The sequence below is a fragment of the Dasypus novemcinctus genome, chromosome 20 (assembly GCF_030445035.2).
Source record: "Dasypus novemcinctus isolate mDasNov1 chromosome 20, mDasNov1.1.hap2, whole genome shotgun sequence".
In the NCBI taxonomy this organism is placed as follows: Eukaryota; Metazoa; Chordata; class Mammalia; order Cingulata; family Dasypodidae; genus Dasypus; species Dasypus novemcinctus.
This window is the reverse complement of record NC_080692.1, coordinates 41,102,460-41,118,712: the sequence shown is the minus strand read 5'-3', so window position 1 is coordinate 41,118,712 and position 16,253 is coordinate 41,102,460. Positions and strand designations below refer to the sequence as shown.

At 38.4% G+C, this 16,253-nt stretch overlaps 1 protein-coding gene and 1 non-coding gene across 14 annotated transcripts in view; both read right to left on the bottom strand.

Moving 5' to 3' along the window:
- Nucleotides 1-16,253, bottom strand: part of PLEKHA5 (pleckstrin homology domain containing A5) — a 250,461-nt gene that overhangs the window by 129,885 nt on the left and 104,323 nt on the right. The window lies entirely within an intron of this gene.
- On the bottom strand, nt 13,965-14,071 carry LOC111759099 (U6 spliceosomal RNA). The gene has a single exon (XR_002793184.2). It is a non-coding gene; the product is annotated as a U6 spliceosomal RNA (small nuclear RNA).

The following is a 16,253-nucleotide window of genomic DNA, read 5'->3' as shown; positions in this document are numbered from 1 at the left end:
GCTGACACACAAGATGACGCAACAATAACAAAAAAAGAAACACAGATTCCCGGTGCCGCTGATAAGGATAGAGGCGGTCACAGAAGAACACACAGTGAATGGACACTGAGCAGACAACTGGGGGGTGGGGAGGGGAGAGAAATAAATAAATAAATCTTAAAAAAAAAAAAAGACATGAATCATAGCATCCTGTAAACAGAATATATGAAGGTTTAAGTTTCTATATAAAGCTTATTATCCCCATCCCCAAAACAATTTGACCTTCGATGATATAAGAAAGCTTTGAATTCTTCTTTGTTTTTTTTTTTAAGAAGGTACCAAGGATTGAACCCAGGACTTCATATGTGGAATGCAGGTGCTCAACCACTGAGCTACATCTGCTCCCTTCTTCCATTGTGATAATTAGATCAAGACACCTCAAAAAATTTACTATGAAGAAATTTTTAATATAATTTTAAATATTATTTGATATTATTTTAGATCTGGCTTAGGTGTATTCACTGGTATATACATTATAAAATTATCCTACCTGAACGCAGATATTTTGGTAATAAAATAGCAATACAATATGTTTGTATAATCACAGAATGACATGGGGGTTCTGCACATGGCTACCAAGAGGAAAACAGTCATGATAAAGCAGCAGAGGTCTGTGGAGATGCTGCAAGATTACCAGGTATATTGAAAAGTAACAAGTGAGTCAAGTGCTTGGTTTGGGAAGATATCAGTACCATGCACAATTTCCTTAGGATCTACAAGGCTCAGACCCCTTCACCCACTCACCCACCACTTACAGAAGGAGTAAGATAAAGATAAATAAGACAAAAAGTCCCTCCTCTCTAGGCCATAAGAACCTGGAAATGATAGTTTTAACGGAGAGAGAGCTGTAAACAGATCATTATAACATAACCTGATTTGCAGAGCACAGAGGAGGAACTGGCTGAAAGCCTGGGGGAATCTGGAGAAGACTTAACAAAGCAAGTGAGAGCTGACCTGACCATTTCAAGATGAGATTTCAGTGAGAGGTAGCAGTAGTCGTAAAAGTACAAATTTAAGATGCAATCTAAATTTTACACGTACAAAAGGTGCCCAACTAACAAAGAACTGATTCTTTTAAAGAAAAGGTGCAAAACAATAGAACGATTCTTACAAGTGCCTTGTAAGATTCTGCCCAGCTCGATGGCCAGTTTAGCTTTCTCAATTCTGCCCAAACCACATTTTAGGAAAGGAAGCTGAGGTGTACCGAGAATGCCTGCTACTTAAATGGGGCTAGTGAAACTTCTTCAGTAGGAAATCCTAATCTCAGTTAATCCTGATTACCTTTTAATATATTAGTATCTCTACACTACAGGGCAGGAACCATGCTTCACTAGAAAGCCACAGAATAAGTCCAGTGACAGACTCCCAAGTATTCTCCACCAAATAATGTATTTCAGTGAGACTGAGTTCTCAGGCATGTTTTTAATGAGTGAGGATCCAGTTGTGATAACTACCATTTTTCAGGTCTTACATTACTTCAATTTTCAGTGGCATTTAGAATTCTTGAAATTTGAAAATGCCACCTCTTTTTGAAATGCCACCCATGATGTAACTTACCTGATTTGGTTCTCTGGCTTTCACTCTACAAAATAGGCTTTGTCCAAAAGACTCAACCCAATCTCCATATTCTGGTGCCACTTTACTCCACACTAACACCCAAAATATAAGTTTTCTTAATGGGTAGGAAACAGCTCTCATAATCTCTATTCTGTACAGTGACCAATAATGCTGCATACACATGAAGCACTCACATGTCACCAGTTGATTATTTTTATCTTCTGTGCCATTTAATGCAAATCTTTCAGATCAGAAAAATGTCAGTACAATGACAACAGTGAAAAAGCACGTTAATTCTCAAGGTTACAACACAGGCAGAATAAGAACACTAATAACCTCCTTTTTCCTTTCTTCCCAAACTTCCAACTTCATTTATCTTATCACATACCAACCCTATCTCCATGATTCCGAAAGAAACACCAAAATATTACTAGTTACAAAAGTAAATTTAAGTATATGGTATTTTCTTTCTCACATTCTCATTATTTTCTGTTAAAAGCTGGTCACCAGCTAAGGGCTAAATGAACTCACAGAAGTGAAACCCTCACACTAATGATAACCTTGAAAAGGCTCTAAAAGTCCCATGTACTTCCTGCACAGGTAATCGTTACATCAGTTATGGTCCACTGTAGCCCTCAGTACAGAAACAAACTCTACGCTATCAAGGAAGACAATCAATGAGACTCCTGGGCCAAAGACTTCTTCTAAATACTACATTAATCATCCTAATTTGACAGTGATATAATCGTCCAGATATTTTCCATTTAATACCCCTAAAATATTCAAGGGTTGTTCCATGCTATCCATCTTGGTACCTTAGTAGAACTAAAATTTCATAACACGGCATACTCTTGGAAAAAGAAATGACAAGTGCCGAATGATTTAAAAATTGAACTAATGCATAAACATTTGCTTAGGAAAAGATCAATTTTAAAGGAACGCTCTTCCATACCACTGGGATGACCTTTCTCTGAGAGTGGCGGCTACTCAAACATACCCACTTGCTAATGAGATTCAGAATATTCTCTTTTCAGACTATCCAGTTTTTAGGTCATTAGTGAACAAGGTGGTCCTCTATGGTCAGCTTAAAATAATGACTTCATTTTACATTTTCTTTATTTCTTCTTTCAATGCTTTCTAAATTGTACTTCTTGTGTGAGCTTTATGGCCCTGACTTCCTACTTCTGAACTCGACATAACTCGTGTAGCTCACCAGTTTTAATTATTCCAGTCCATGTGAAATATTACCTTTTCAGAAAGGTTGCCCCCTAACTCTTTCACTCAGGTAGTTCCACTATTAAATATCAGGACCAGTAAGTGTAACCAACAAAGTTTATGGAAATACATACTTACATCAATGAATTCACCAGTATGTATGTAAACTCTTTTGCATAATAAATAGAAATTACAAAATAGTGTGTAATTTCTATTTATTATGCAATAGATATTACATAATAAATGTAAATAACTATTAAATAATTAAAATAAAAATTGCATAATAAATAGAAATTACTATTTCAATTATGTGGAGTGATTCTAGTAGGTTGACTTACAAAACCAAATAAAAAACAAAGTGAGAGATAGGATCTAAAACGCAAATATGATGTGGGATTTTAACCGATTATCTCTCTTTCCTGTGTCCCTAATATCTGTCATCTCAATTCCTGAGCTGTGGGGGAAAAAAAGTTTGGCTGTAATTATAGTTCCTTGGATGTATTTGAACTCTTTGACTATCTTTGGATGCCTGAAGAAATAGGTGGAAACTGAAGACAATTTCACTGAATGAAAAGAAAAAAATGGATTCTGAGTGGTGACTCAAACTTTTAATAGACTGTACTCCAAATTTTCACCTAAGTTACCGTTCTAGTATAAGTACAATAAATGTGGTAGGAAACTTCACATTTACAGATTTTGTACATAAATGTGCAATAATAACGAATACAAAATGAGGTTTGGAACTGCTTTTGTTGTATGAAAGACAATTTTAAATTTTAGCATAATAAATTAAGATTTAAGAACACATTGATGGCTATGAAATAACAAAACAACACAAGCTATATCAGTCAGAAAATAAATAAATATTTAGCTCCAGATTCTGTGTGTGGGTTCTAACTACAAGTTTTTGGATGAAGATATATATTTCTGAATGATACATTTGACATAATATAACTGTATACATTTTCTTTCTCAAAGAAATCATAAAACCTAACTGGTTCTGTATAGTGCTTGATTGATCAACAAAACATCTATGATTCAAGTACTAACAGTTGATTCTACTCTTGTACCATCTGCCTAGAATATACATGGTCTGTTTTTCATAGAGAATTAGAATTGAACATGTCAGGGTTACCAGTTTCATTATCATAAAAAAAAAAAAAGGCCTCAAAGAACCTCTTACTATAATGGTGGCTTTGTGTGTTGGCTTTACTTACTCATTCAATAACTCCAATTTACTCTCTTGCAATGAAGCAAGGAAATGCCCATGTTTTAGAAAGTTTTACTATCATAGGACAGGATGGACTACATTACCTAGACTCATGATCGAGATATAACCTAGGGGGTTAAGAGACACTTTTATCTCTACAACTAATTCAATGAAAGGTCCTGAGAAAGTAACTCAGTAGCTAAATAATCTTTTTCTCATCAAGATATTACATAACAGACAAAACCAGGCAGTCATGTGTCAATAAGAATGCCTCCAAGGTCAAGTTTCATTAGGGGTATGGGTTATTTTTCCTTAAAAACAAAACCCAAAACACCCATTCATTTCTCTGCTATGTAGTAACAACAAACAAACAAACAAACAGGTTTTAATTTGCCATATATCTACATCTACTTTTCTGGTGCTAGAGGGATAATTCCTTTATCCTTTCTTACACCTTATTTATACAAATTCCTTTAGCTACATTTTTTTTCTTTTCTTTTAAATGTAAATATTTACCCTTATTTTAGAAAGTTTGGCCGTTTGAAGTTGGGTGCAGCTCAGAAGATCAGTCCTCAGAACTAACATTTCTGTAGGTGTGAACCTAATGCAGTAGGTCCTTCTGAATAAATCATTCAGTTAAGGACCTTTGATTAGATTGCTTCAGTAAGGCCTGTCCCAGGGTGGGTCTTAGTCCTCTTACTTAGTCCTTTACAAATGGGATGAATATGGAGAGAGAGAGTAGAGAAAAAAGACCCAGGGGCTCAGAGAGAAACCCACAGAAGCAGAGAAAGAAGCTGAAAGCAATGGACTCAGGGAGACAGAAAGCCATAGAAGGAGCAGTCAGAAGCTAAATGCAACAGAGTCTGGAGAAGGTAAAGATTGGCAGATGCCGCCACTGTGTCCCGCCATGTGACCGGAGTCCAGAACTGCCAGCAGCTGTGTCTTCTGGGAGAAAGCTTTGCCTGATGCCTTGATTTGGACATTTTTCTAAGTTTCGAAACTGTAAGCTTTTAAATTAATAAATCCCTCTTGTAAAAGCCAACCCATTTCTGATATATCACCTTGGCAGCCTTTAGCAAACTAAACAAAGTTTATTGGAAATGTTACACCTATGGCTGTGTAGTGTTAAAATATAAAACAATTAAAGAAACTAGGGTTGAGATTTAATTTCCTTGGCTCCCATTAACAGATTTTTTATTCATTCAACAAACATTCACTGAGTGTACTGCTTCTTCTGTATAAAAGACATTTTGCTAGATCCGGTGGGAGCAATGAAAAGAAGAAGAAACGAGCTGTCCAAATCAGTCAATGATGTAAGTGAAATAGGTAACTATCTAACTAAAATACAAGTAAGAATATGAACTGCTGTTGCATAAATGAAATCTGGAACCAGACTCCCTGGGTCAGAATCCTTGATTTCAAGCCTCAGGAAAATCAATTGATGCCTCAGTTCTTCATTTCTAATATGGGTATAACAACAGCACCCTATGCATAGAACTGTTACGAGGATTAAATGCATGGAAACATTAAAGCCCTTACACGTGTCTGATACACAATTAGAGCTCATTAAATTCAAACTACTATTGTTTGAAAATATACATGGATCAAAAGTACCAATGGGCTTTGAGCTTGATTCCTAAAGGACAGTAGGCTCTGGATAGTAGAGAATAGGAAGCCATGAGAATAAAATATTGGGCTAAAAACGAGATGATTAGTTTGATTTGGAGAGGGAGATAAGAGCAGTGTCGATGGTTCTGAGCATTTGATGAAGAGGCCTTGACGTTACTAATAGGTTGTGGAGAGCTACTAAAGGCTCTCTGAGAGAGGAGGTTAGGAGCAAAGGCAATTTGCAACAAAGTTTTAAAAGTCAGATGGAGGGTAAGCAAGGGTTTGGACTTCTCAGAATGCCCTTGAGAAAGCTGATGTTCCCATGAAGCAGTTTCTCTTAAAAAAACAAAACAAAACATGGCTCACACAAACCCTACCACTAAAATGAAAGCACACAAACCCTATCACTAAAATGAAAGCACTGAGCAGCAACCTATGGGTTGCCCCAGACGATGAGTTACATGAGTACACGAATGAATGTGAAAGTGAGGTTTGATATTATTTGCAAACAATTTCTCAAATTTTGATAGTTCACATTATGGTCTAGATTTTGAGTACAACGTTCTCTTACAAAGGTTTTTCCAAAAGAGTGGCCAGGGCCTTCCAGTTTCCGCTCTAACATATAAAGAGCTTGGAAGATGTCGCTCTTGTCCAAACAAGGGAAAAAAAAAAAAAAAACTGAACAAAGTGAAAAACAGTAATTCTTCGCAGTTTCATCAGAGAATTGAGGTCACAGGACAAGCCGCTGCCCCCAAATTGGAAAGAGAGGGGAGGGGAGACACTGAGACTCATATTTTACCTGGAACAGAAGCCCTCCACTGGAGCTCAGACACGTAAACTGTCGTTAACAAATGGCTGGGGGGTCAACAGAAACAAAACTGGAGGGGGGACACCCTTTCTTGAGTTTACCTCCAGGAGACCTATCAGGTTCTCACTGAGAAGACAGGAGGAAACCCCTCATGCTTCCAGGACGGCGAGGGGAAAGGAACCATTCTGAAATACAAGCAGAGTTCTATCCTTTTTAACAAAGGACTGTCCTCAAGGGAAACCTAACCAACTCGGTTTTAGCAGAGTCTAACAGACAGGATGGAAGGGAAACACCCACGACAGACCTCTGCACCCTTACCGTCTTACCTAAGGGGTGGGGTGGTGTGAAGTACTTGTGAGGGTCAGAGCCCAGGGGTGCAGAGCAGAGACCTAACCAGAGCAGAGAACACTCGCTCCCTCTGCGCCTTACCACAAAAGCCTCAGTGCCCCGGCCGTACTTAAGAAGTTTCTAGGAAAACCCAAAGACAACAGAGGAGGAAAAAACAAGGACACCAGAGGAAATTTTAGTCTCCGACACCTCCAGCTAAACATAACCTAACTCCTAGTTAGAGAAACACAAAACCTCACACCAAAGACTTATTTAATCTCAGTTCCTTTTACCCGGGACACATCATGTGCAGCTTTCAACAAAAAATTCTGACATACTAAAAGACAAAAGCATAGTCTGAAAAGCCAGAGCAAGCCTAAGAACCAGTTTCCATGTGGCACAGAGAATCTGGAGTTAGACTGGGAATTTAAAATAACTTGATAAATATGCTGAAGGCTCTGATGGATGGAAAAAGTGGGCAAGATACAAGAACAGATGGATAAGCATATGGAAACACTAAGAATCAAAAGAAAATGCCAGAAATCAAAAACAGTGCAACAGAAATGAAGAATTCCTTTGATAGGCTCATGAGTAGAGTGGACACAGCTAAGGAAAGAATCAGTAAGCTGGAAGATATGCCAAAAACAGTTGCCAGTTAGCTCTCAATAGGGCAACCTTTGATAACTGCTGCTATGGCAGACTATATTCCCTGCTACTTACCGTGCAGCCTTCTCTTCCTGCTCAGCTTTGTTCACCGTAGCAATGTGCCTAACTAAACTATTACATCTCTTGGCTTTTCTGCCAACTAGCATGGCCGTATGAATGAGAAGTAGCCAATGGGATGAAGTCACGAGTGCTATGGGGGACCCACAGATCCTTAAAGGAGCTAACTCAGCGAGGATATGAGCTCTTTTGTCCTTTGGATTTTAGTCTTTCCGGACATCATGATGCCAACTATTTTGGACCATGAAATCATCGTGCGAAAGGAAGTTTTACTCCAGGATGGGGAAGATGGAAAATGGAAGGAACCTAGGACATGATTTAAATTTCAGATACCTATATCTGGAATTGCTTTACTTGAAAGGTAAACTGTATTTAAACTGCTTTTCGTCAGGTCTCTCTTACGCAGGGCCAAATAGATTTCCTATCTAAGACTGCTAGTTACTAAATGTTTGCTAGTACAACTAAGCTATCAGCACAATAAATTAATACATTCCAGTAGATTAAATTAAGCTATTTATGACTTGGTAAGATTAGCTATAACAATTTTATGTGGCTCAGTCACCCTCACTACCTATAATTTCAAAGATGTCTCCCTTGTTCCTTGTATGCCAGTACCTAATACAGTGCTTGTTACAAAGCAGTCGTGCAAGAGAGCATTCTCCAGGGTTATGCATCTACAAGGCTGGGACCTGGACCTGCTGACGCACACAGTTCTGGGCGTGCAGAGAAAGCAGGTCTGAGATAAGGAGGCCAACCAGCAGTGGGAAGCAGCATAACTCCTGCAGTGGAGAGGACTTGCTTCCAACCCCTCCTCTACCTCCTGGCCCAGTTCTACCCCTGAATTCCCTAAGTTTAGGTTTTCAAACCATTTACTTTCTTTTTGCCAAAAAGTTAGATTTCTATAACAAAAAAGCTCTGAGAAAAAAGTAAATGGCTTAATAAGCTTATTAAGATAGAAAAAAGGAAACAAGTGAAACAAAACAAAACAAAAAGTCCTCTTCTCTAATTACAAAATATTTGCCATGTTTTCAATAAAGTTGCTAAAAATATATTGCAGAGAGAACAAATTCAAGAATGGTACTTTTCCATATATATAATTTCCTTGATGGTCAGTGTTTCAGTATAAATTTGGCTTCCTAATGTGAAATTCAAATCCTTTTTTATTACCATCAATGCAAGGCAGCAATACCCCGAGTTCTAAAGCATGAAGACTTGCCCTAAGGTCAGTGGTCCTAAACTCAAATTTTATCAGCTGCCTCAGAATTACAGGAGAGCTTTTTTAAAAACATAAATTCTTAAACCAAACTCCTAGAGATTCTGATTCAGCAGATCTGGCTTGGATATTTATATTGTAGGTTGCAAAACCACTTCCAGAGAGAGAAGAAAATAGGTTTTGAGTAGCTGAAGTGTGAATGTGAACAAACTAATGAATATTTTACTTGTTTCTTCCCTTAGGTAAATTCAATCTTTATAGTTTATACGATAAACTATAGTTACCTCAACTTTAATGGAAAGAATTTAGATAAAAATATCTTAGGTTTTTTTCAACCTGTAAAATTCCTGAATTTTACATGTAGGAATTATGAAGTAGACCAAATATATCAACATTTTTGCACATGTTAACAATATGTAATATGTGCCTTATCCTTTCTTTGGTATGAGCAAGGATACTTTTAGTAACAGAATGCCCAATTTAAGCTGGCTTAAGGAATAAAGAATTTAGCATCCCCCATGAAAGAAGCAGGGTGGCAGGGGCGATGGCACGGCCGGCTGACGCAGCTGCTCAGTAATGCCGGGGCCCCTGGCTGGCCGCCTCTGGGATTCTCTACATTCTCTTCTCATGTTCCCATGAAGGCTACGAAAGCTTCAAGTATCACACCCTTCCCATAGGGAAAGAGGAAGATTCCTGACTGAACACCTTTTTGGTTTTTTTTTTTTTTTAAAAAAGGAGGTCCCAAATTCAGTCCCTCATACTTGGAAATCAGGCACTCAAAACACTGAGCTACATTTGCTCCCCAACTTAACACCTTTTTAAGAAAATGAAGAAAACTTTTATAGAAGCTCTTCAAAACCAGTCAAAGGTGTGGGGACCAGGATTACCACTATTCTCTAAGAGTAACGATTATCTGCACCCTGGGACTGAGGAGCACCCCCTTCCCAGAGTCCAAGGCTAAGAACAAAGTTTGGGGGGCATGGGTAGCATTTTGATTCGCACCAATACAGCCCATTACACTTCCCATCACATTCTACAACAAATTAATAAAGCATATTTAAAACAATCAAAATGTAATTTAGTATGGCAAAATCACTTTAGAGCATTAAGTAACTGGAAAACATTAACAATGCACAATAAAAGGAAGAGTAAACTGCCAAAACTTTAAGTTCTATGTAACAGAAAATATTACAAAAGATTTACTTACCTGGAAACTGGAAAGATATAACTCACTTTCTCATTCAGTAAATTACCTCAGTTCAATAAAAAACACATTGAAAACCACTATTCCAGAATGTTCTCCTACTCTAAATAAACTGTGTATCCATTATTTTGATTCCTAATTTTCTTACGATTTTTTAAAGATTTATTTTTGTCTCTCCCATTCCCAGTATATTTTAACAACGGGAAAGAATATGCCCCATTTGCAAATTCTGTATTATAACTCTTTTTTTGTCTAGAAATTTCACTTGTTTGCAAACTTTCAATTAAAAACAAAAAACAAAAAAAGGACAGCAATAAAATCCTGCCCTCAACTGTTTTAGGTGGGTGTGGTAAGGGAAGCAAATTCTGCACTGGTCCAGAATACCAGACCTGAGGAAAGTTATTAAAAGGGGACGTACACTTTTCCCTGTTAAATGGGTGCTAGTTGTGGCTCTGAGTAAGGAAACAGGGACCCCTCTCTCATTTCCTCAAAGATGGAGCAAACCCAAGCAATTCTGGTGCCCAAGTTATTTAGATATTGAGACTCTCACCCTTGGGAAGCAGACTGGGAGCAGCTGATCAGACAATAGCCAGGTACTGCTTGGAACTTCATGCAGGGAAGGGACAGTAAAAACACTTTTCACTGGAGTCTGTCTCTTGTTGCCCTAAAATTATCAGTCCACTGTGGCTGAGAGGAGAGACAGCCTCAATCTTCACAGATGTTAATTCCTATATAAAATATAAAGCACCTATTTTTCACAAGTAAATGATATAAATTTTACAAAACTCTCTAAAGTTGAAGGGCAATTCATATTAAACATTTTTTCCCCTGTAACAAATTATTTTTTAAATACTACACCGGACACTACTTGGTTACAAAGAATGGAGATCTTTTTCTTGGGATGATGTCTTATCAGGAAATTAGACCAAATACAGACAATTGGCTTATTTTCCAAATAAGAGCAACACTGCCTGACAATACACACAAATGAATGAGAAAATGGGATAAAAAGGCATGTAATTAAACCAGAGTTACCTAAACTTCTGTCATTCCTAGAAACCTTTGAGATTCTACCATATCTAAGTGTCACATGTACTATTAACAGTTGTTGAGACTGTCTTTGGAAAAAAGTCAGCTTAAACAGCCTCATCCTAAGCAATATCTGCAAAATCACAGGCTTTATTCACTACCTATATTTTTTCTAACATAAAACAAATTAAAATGAGAAAATTTCATCCAAGTACTATCTTGTTATACTGTCATAATTAACTTTAAAACCATTCAATATAAACAGCTAAAAAAGGCAGTTAGTTAATATATTAAATATCCTATCAGCTATCCACATTCAGAGCAACTAAGAAGCCAGTTACACAAACACTTCGCTATTGATATCTGCACCACAGAATTTTTAAATTAGCATAATGGATGTTGGGAATATTTTTTCATAGTGATAGGAGTGATATTCAAAGTATATGGTTGGCTAGAAGGTCCCTGAAGAAATAGGAAATAAGAACCTAGCTATCCCAGCAGCCAAATACCTTCGGAGTAGTGGTCCAGTATAGAATTCCACCTACTTCTTTGTCCTTCTCACCTAGTGAAGGATCCTGCTGCCTTAGCACATTAAGTTATCTGATCCTGCTCTCAAAATTTTGTTACACTTAGAGTCAATCTTTCTTGTAAGATAGGTATTGGAGTATCTATGAGGATGACAGAGGAGGGACTTTGCTAAACTTTTATGAACAGATTAAGTGACTATTCTTACACCTAATAATAACGTGTATGAAGAATTCAGCTAGGACTTGTTTTCATGCACTAACCCACAAGGAAGTAAGGCTGTAGGGGAAGGAAACATATCTGTATCACATAAACCTGTAACTGTTAGAGGCTACAGGCATTTACCAACAGACTTAATAGATTGGTTTATTACAGCTGACGACATACCTAAAAATCTTTTCATAGATCAGCAGTGATGTGTACTATGTTTGGGAATGGCAAATAAAACAGTACATTTAAAAAAAAAAAAAAGGGAAGCGGACATGGCTCAACTGATAGAATGTCAGTCTACCATATGGAGGGTCCAGGGTTTGATGCCCAGGGCCTCCTGAGCCGTGTGGAGCTGGCCCACGCTCAGTGCTGCAGCATGCAAGGCGTGCCCTGCCACACAGGGGCGCCCCCGTGTAGGGGAGCTCCACATGCAAGGAGTGCGCCCGGCAAGGAGAACCACCCTATGTGAAAAAGCGCAGCCCACCCAGGAGCAGCGCCGCATACGTGGAGAGCTGACGCAGCAAGGTGACGCAACAAAAAGAGATGCAGTTTCCCAGTGCCACTGACAAGAATGCAAGCGGACACAGAACACACAGAGAATGGACACAGAGAGCAGACAACTGGGGGGGAAGGGGAAAGAAAGAAATAAAAAGAAATCTTAAAAAAAAAAAAAAGGCAGCTATTTAATCTCATAAAACAAATAACCAGGGCTGCGTATTTCAAGTCACATATCAAAAGATCTCTCAGATGACTTCCTGGTATATTAGCTACCATCTACTAAGTCACAATAAAAACTATACAAACCTGCTTACAATACCCTGTTTCATTTATTTTAAGAAGCATGTAAGGAAAACACAATGTGGTAGCATCTCTGAATTCAGGAGGTGCCTCACATCTGATGGCATTTTATAACTGTCTACCAGGCGGCAGTTATGACATAGCTGTCACTATCTGTGTATGCTCAAATAGCATAAAGCACAATGTGTGTGTCAAGGGTCTTGTAATCAAACCTCAGAGACGACAGGAGGGCGTGCTTTACCCCTAAGAACAAACTGGTTGCAGGGAAGACAGGGAAGGTACTGAATCAGGGGAACTCGGCAACATCCTGGAAGCAGGAATCAGAACTAAGCCAGGACTCCCTAACTGCAGAGGTAAAATTATTTCAATAACTCAGTAAAAAAGTTCACTCACATCTAGTCATTGTTCCTCTCTCTCCTCCATTAAATATTTATCTAATAACAGCTACTGGGTTATGATTTGGGAAATGGATATTTCATCTACTGAGCAAAAATTTAGGCTAACAATAAAGCAAATTGCCAGCTCCCTTATCAAAGTGTGATGTTTGGAGAAGGGTCTGCCTTTGTCAGGGTATGCAGAGGCTCCATTTTAAAGACTCACCCCCTGTGGGTCTCACTCAAACATAAGTTCTCTCTAGTACTGGTTTCCTGCCTCCCTTTATTTCTATATTATACTATTAATTCATAGTTTTTGTTATAAGCCACTTCAAGTTCTTCATGAGAAAAGGCTAATAGAGTTTCTAGGACCTGAAACAGTTCATCACTCACTCACTCACAACAATTACTGAATGTATATAATAGTAGGGGGTTGTGTGTGCATATGCTGTGTGTGTGTATGCTGTAATTCTTAAACCTGAGAAGGAACAAATCATCAAATTAGGATCCATTCACATTTTCAAAAACCAATAAAAAGCATCTCTATCAAGTTTTTTTTTAAAGTACAAAATAATTGGTGTATACAATGGATAAATTGTAGACACCAGTTAGAAAATAGACACAAACATGCCTAAACTCAGCCCGTCTGTGTGAACAGAAAAAAAAGGCAGCTCAGTTGGAGGAGGTTTCCACACCACAATCTCAAAGATAGTTAATAAATACCTATCTATATTCCTTATTAACTAAAGTCTAGTCTTTATTCAGATTCTCCTCGTTTTACATGTAATGACGTGTCTTGTTCCAGGATCTCACCCAAGACACATAATGCATTTAGTCGCCATGTCTTCTCAGTCTTCTCTTGGCTGTGGCAGCTTCTCATACTTTCCTTGTTTCTGAAGGCCTTACTAAAAGTGCTCACGTACAATTCCTTTTGCTTTTAGTCTTACAGACTTCACTCATTTCCAGAGTTACTAGCTAAGCACTTTCCCCTACCATCCACTTCTGTGATATAGTTTCATATATTTGTAATAGACTGTTTTGTCACATTCTGCATTCCATTGTGGGGTCCACTGATCTCCTAAGTGAATTATTATTATTTTTAAGCAGGATCATTAGAAAAATTTAAAAATATGGAATGCTTCATGAATTTGCATGTCTTCCTTGTGCAAAGGTCATGCTAATCTCCCCTGTATCGTTCCAATTTCAGTGTATGTGCTGCTGAAGCGAGCACCTAAGTGAATTTTTAAAAAAATTTGTATACAGCAAGGTTTCACTTTATGCTGTCAAGTTCAATGGACTTTTTTTTCCTTTATTTCTCTCCCCTTTCCTCCCTCTCACACCCCAGTTGTCTGCTCCCTGTGTCTATTCACTGCGTGTTCTTCCATGTCCACTTCCATTGTTGTATTGTTGTCAGCAGCACCAGGAATCTGTGTCTATTCTTGTTGCATCATCTTGTTGTGTCAGCTCTCCGTGTGTGTGGCGCCATTCCTGGGCAGGCTGCACTTTCTTTCGCACTGGGCGGCTCTCCTTACGGGGCGCACTCCTTGCACGTGGGGCTTCCCTATGTGGGGGACACCCCTGTGTAGCACGGCACTCCTTGCGCGCATCAGCACTGTGCATGGGCCAGCTCCACACGGGTCAAGGAGGCCCGGGGTTTGAACCGCGGACCTCCCATGTGGTAGGTGGACGCCCTATCCATTGGGCCAAGTCCACTTCCCAAGTTCAGTGGACTTTGATGATGCATAATGTCATGTATCCAACATGACAGCATAATAGAGAATACTTTCACTGCCCTAAAAAAATACCCTGTGCTTCATCTATTCAAACCCCTGACCCCTCTCCTTGAAATGCATGGATCTTTGTACTGTGTCTATAGTTTTGCCTTTTCTGGAATGCCATCTAAGTGTGGTTTTTTATTGCACATGTCCACGTGCAGATGGGGAAGGCACATGAGGGGCAGCAGGACCTGTAAGGTCAGCAGCACTAAAAGATTTACTGACCAGTTTCCTGATCACAACCAGTTCCCAAGGCTTGCCTTTTAACTACTTAGGAATGGAATGTTATTGTGACTGGAGGGTGAAAGGAGTGGAGGGGGGGTGAGAAAATGCAAAGTCATACAAGCCAAATACATTATACTGTAGTCTATCACAGTATACTCTATTGCACTTTTTCTTGTATTTAGCAAGCTTGCATTTTTCTACAAAGTTCAAAACGAAAACAGGCACAACTAGCCTATGGGTATTAGCAATCAAGACGGAGGTAGCCTTTGAGGCAAAGGAAATGGGCAGTTATTAGGCAGAGATGTGTCTTTTGGGATGCTAGTAAAATGTTCTATTTCTTCACTTGGGTAGTGGTATACGAGTGTGTTCATTTTGTGAGACTTCCTTAAGCCATACACTTAAGGTACGTGCTCCTTCCTGTATGTTATACTTCAATCAAACTGAAAGTAGGTTGGCTGAAGAAAGCTGTCTTCACAGAATATCATGTAAACCATTTCTGACCATTTTTCAAACCCAGCAATCACTTTATCAAAGATGCAAGGATTCTTTTCTGAGAGCACCAAGCCTACAACATTTTAACTCTTGAAACTTTCTAAATTTATTAATTATAAAAGGTTATTAAACCATATGGCATTTATATATTTCAAACTGTGTACATTTAATCTAGAGAGTATTGTTAGAAGGTTCTTCCTGGAGGGGAAAGAAAGGCAAAGAAATGAAAGTATTCAAGGATATAATTAACATAGTAAAACTTAACAGGAACACGGAGAAAACAGGTAGTAGATCTGGAAACAGTAATCACAACTACTGGCAAATATGATAAAATATCTTAATATGAAAACCCTATGTCCTACCTTCATTTCCTCCAGGTTCCAGCAGTGGTCCCTGGACCAGAGCTCCCTAGTTAGCAAATCCTTTAGACACTCCAGGCTCTGCCCTCGTAACAACATTAAAGTGCGCCTAATGGTATTCCATAGCTTTTTTTCAGAGAAGGCCATAACAAAAAGCTGTAGCAAGTTTATTTTGCTGCAAAGATTTTGTTGAGCAAACTGTCTGTTACTCTACCCAGTGTTCCTTAAATTAAATCCACATAAGAAACTCCACTCAAGGAAAAACTGAACCCCTGGACAAACCGGTATCGTCATTCTTCCCTGGTAGTATGGTAGTCCTTCTACATTGGAAACAGTGGCTATCGTAACCCTTATGTTTAGTGAGCTTGCACTGTATGATTTTCTTCAGTTTTAAGCTTATCTATTTTTATTTAATAAACACAATGTTTTACCCTTGTAAATCTTCTAGGAATAAAATGCCATAAACAAATCCAATCTATACCTAGCTCAACATTATGTGACCTTTTCTAATACAGTTTATTTTTTAAAAATTTATTTCTCTCGCCTTCCCCCGGACAGTTGT